Here is a 3860-nt window from a genome sequence, read left to right as displayed (position 1 = left end):
ATATATATATATATATATATATATATATATATATATATATACGCATGCGTACATACACATATATACATATGTATAATATATGTATATATAGTACAACGATGACCGAAACTTCGAAGTCACTCTCAATAATATTTCTGTTTGTGAATAATAAAACTGTACTCGACAAAAGTATAGAGTAACCTCTCAGATTAATGCAAGATTCTTTCTATCATAACTGAACATAAAATGTGAAAAATCCCCGTACAATATTCCCCATACTTTTACTGTTATATATATAATTGCCAACTAAATGTGACGGTCCCATAGAGGACGGTGCTAAATCTCCCTCGCAAATACTAATCGGGCACAGACAGTGTATCGTTATAGCCAGCAGGACATGTTGTCCTGCGGCATTTTGGATGGCAGATGAAAGTGAGAAAAAGATCTAGTTTTCCATATGTCCTCACGTATGTCATAGCATCTTGTATTCGTTCTTGTATATATGGCAGACTACCTGCGAATGATGATTATAAGTTGCCCCCTGTTTTGAATATCTCCATCTGTCCTCCGAGCATCTTGGAGATGAACATAATTTTTAGCCTTTAACTTTTTCTGATTATTTCTAACGTAGATGAGACGCTGACTATCAACTTTAGCATACATATCATCCAAGTATTGCTGATATACATCACGATACATGTGTAATTGATTGGATTGCTCTGGTCTTAACATCTGTTAGTAAAAATAGAAGTCATTTGACGACAACTTGTAACTGGTTCTCCTGTTGCAGGTTCAATCTGTGGAATAGTGAAATGATACCCATCTTGTCCATCCCTCAAAATACGAAGATACTGGAGATAATCAAAAGTGTTTAAAGTTGTTATCTTGAGCACAACTGAGAATATTACGATTTTCATGGGGATTACTTACCATAAGGATGGCTACTTCATTAGATGTGGGCTCATTAAAACAACGTAAAATATCCTACATTATAGTTTACTGAAGACTTAACGAACGACACTCAGAACTGACGATACTGAAAACTGCAAAACGTACACACACGAAGTTCATGCAAAATGAAATGTAGTCAATATAGGTGCAAAACATACTTTCTGTAGCGTACTTATACTATAACACCAATTTAGCAAAAATTACTATGCGTCACCAATGTAACAAAGTATAGAAACGCAATATTTATTTGGAACATGTACTAAATATTATAAAATCCAGGAGTGGATGTCACAGTGAAGAAAGTCAAACTGCAAGAAAATTCAGAAGACATGATTACATTTTTCATACAAAAATAATTTATTATTTTACAATTTTTAGATAAACGCTGAACAAAGAGTGTACAAAGGAAGATATTGCTGTTGTGAAAGTTAATTAATTTAAAATATTTGCTGAAGGATGTATGTCGCAAGACATAAATTAATTTGACATCACTTACTATATATTTTAACTGTGTAAGGTTATGGGCTGTAGAATGAATACTGCCTAACGCAGTAAAAAGTTGGCTCGGCGTTAAATACTAATATTACTAAAGCAACATAACAGGAATAGGATAAGGACCGTAGCACTATTAAAAAAGCATTATCTTCAAACTGGTTATAAGGACTGGAACATGCCACATTCCGTTGGCATATAAACTTTACTGACTGGAATAACAGTTCTGTAATTATATTGAAAAAGCTGCTAAGGCTTTCTACTTCACCAAGTTTCCGTATGTGCTATAATAACCAGAATAACATATTTTTATCAGATATATTTGCGAGTGGTGTGGAGGCTGTCAAATCATCCGAATCTTCATATGTTGGTTATAAAATCTAGAATAATATTTCAGCACATAAGTAGTGATAATCGTTAACGCTGTTTAAACCGCAGCTCTCTATAATGAAAATGAAAATCCAATCGATGGTACTTCAATGAGAACGTTGTTGTCTGTTCAAAGTTTAGGCTGCAACTAAACTAAACTCTTTCAAAATCAGCGCGTTTCACTGTTGGGCGGTACAGTCACATACATATACTATGACAGATAGACACACACAGACATACATTCACTGTCTTTAGATGTATGTATGTATGTGTGGTGTGTGTGTCAGTCGTCTCAAAAATGTATGTATACTAACAGGCACATACACCCTCACATACACTCACACACATATACTTCTTAGTTAGCGGTCTAACGTATGTAACGAACACACACACACACACACTGACAGACACATACGCACTCATACAGAAAATGTGATGTTCTAGACGTGGTGTTATAAAATGTCGTTCACAATAGTTGACTTATAAAGAGATATAATGTAAACATTTTGTAATGCAAATACGTAAATGAAAATAAAGATTATTTGGTAGCCGAAAGAGTACTAAACCTTTTGATACCCCATACGTAAAAATCGGTAACTAAGTTTTCAAATGCATAAAGGACATACCCGTATATACGCGCGCGCGCGCATAAACTCTGCTTTATATAAAGTAGAATTTGTGCGTGTATGTGTGTGTGTGTGTGTGTGTGTGTGTGTGTGTGTGTGTGTGTGTGCGTGCGTGTGCGTGCGTATGTTCCTTGTGCATTCGAAAACGTAGTTGCCGATTTTGACGTATATAGTATCAAAAGGTTCTGTAATCATTCGGCTACTAAATAATCTTTACTTTCATTTACGTATTTGCATTACAAAAATCTTACATTATATCTCTCTATAATCAACTATCGTAAACGACATTTTATAACACCACATCGACAACGTCACATTTTCTATGAGTGTGTATGTGTCTGTCAGTGTGTGTGTGTTAGCGTGTTCGCATTTTCTTGGCATTCTCTTTCTTTCCATTTTTCCTTTTCTCGCCCCCTCCTCACTCACATTTCTTAGCATTCTCTTTCTTTAATCTCTCTACTTTCCTATGCTATCACCCTTGTACATTCCTCCTCTCTCTCCATCCCCCTCTCTCCCTATTTCCTTCCATAATTCTTCTATCCCTCTGCTCCCTAACGCTCTCTGTTGCTCCTACGTTACCGGTGCTCGAACAAGAATGATCTTTCTTTCTTGGTTTGACCGTCGTTCGCACTACACCTTTTCTTGTCTCCTCTCTTTCATTGCCGTAAAGCTTCTACTTCACACGCCAGCTTAACTTAACTTGTCCTTGTAGTCGAATGACACCTGTTGTTATTCTTGTTGTTTGCAGTGGCAATCGTGTAACATCTCCATTTTCTCGGTTTACTTTTGTCCGCGTTGTCGCACATATCCGCCCGCTGCCTTTCAAAAATTTAATACCCTTCGTTAAAATTTTTGGGGCCTACCAAATCTTGAACAGTCTCAAGTGTAAAAGGCCGAAACTGTAATGATTAATGGAAGCTTTACTGATGAATAGAAATCCACTAATGTTCCGTCCTGGTTTTCCTGTGCGTCTTTGTACCGTCCTTCTGTCCGTATGTTTTCATTGTCGTCCGTTACATTCTTGCTCCGTTTTTTTAAATTTTATATATCACAGCGTTCAATACATACACACTTCACGTCTTGCTGTACAGCCTTTTTGCCTGATTGTTTATTCACCGTTTCGTTTTCCTGTCTTGTTTTCCGTCCGCCACTACCCTCCACGAAAATAATTTAATTTGTGTTCGTGGGAAGAACCATTTCAACGATGCGTACTGCCTTATTTCTTCGAAACGCCAGTGTTTTAATGGTGGCAGCTGATGAAGGAGATGTTTCTATGTGGCTTGCTTGTTTGTTGCACCTTGTTTATCATTTTGTCCATGTTCTTTTGCCACGTCATGTACCCAGTTATGTATCTATATGTACATGTGGATGAAGGTATGTACATACATGTACATATATATGCATATACTCATATACTGTTTATATATATATATATATATATAT

The sequence above is a fragment of the Octopus bimaculoides genome, chromosome 1, assembly GCF_001194135.2.
Source record: "Octopus bimaculoides isolate UCB-OBI-ISO-001 chromosome 1, ASM119413v2, whole genome shotgun sequence".
NCBI lineage: Eukaryota > Metazoa > Mollusca > Cephalopoda > Octopoda > Octopodidae > Octopus > Octopus bimaculoides.
This window is presented reverse-complemented; position numbering follows the sequence as displayed.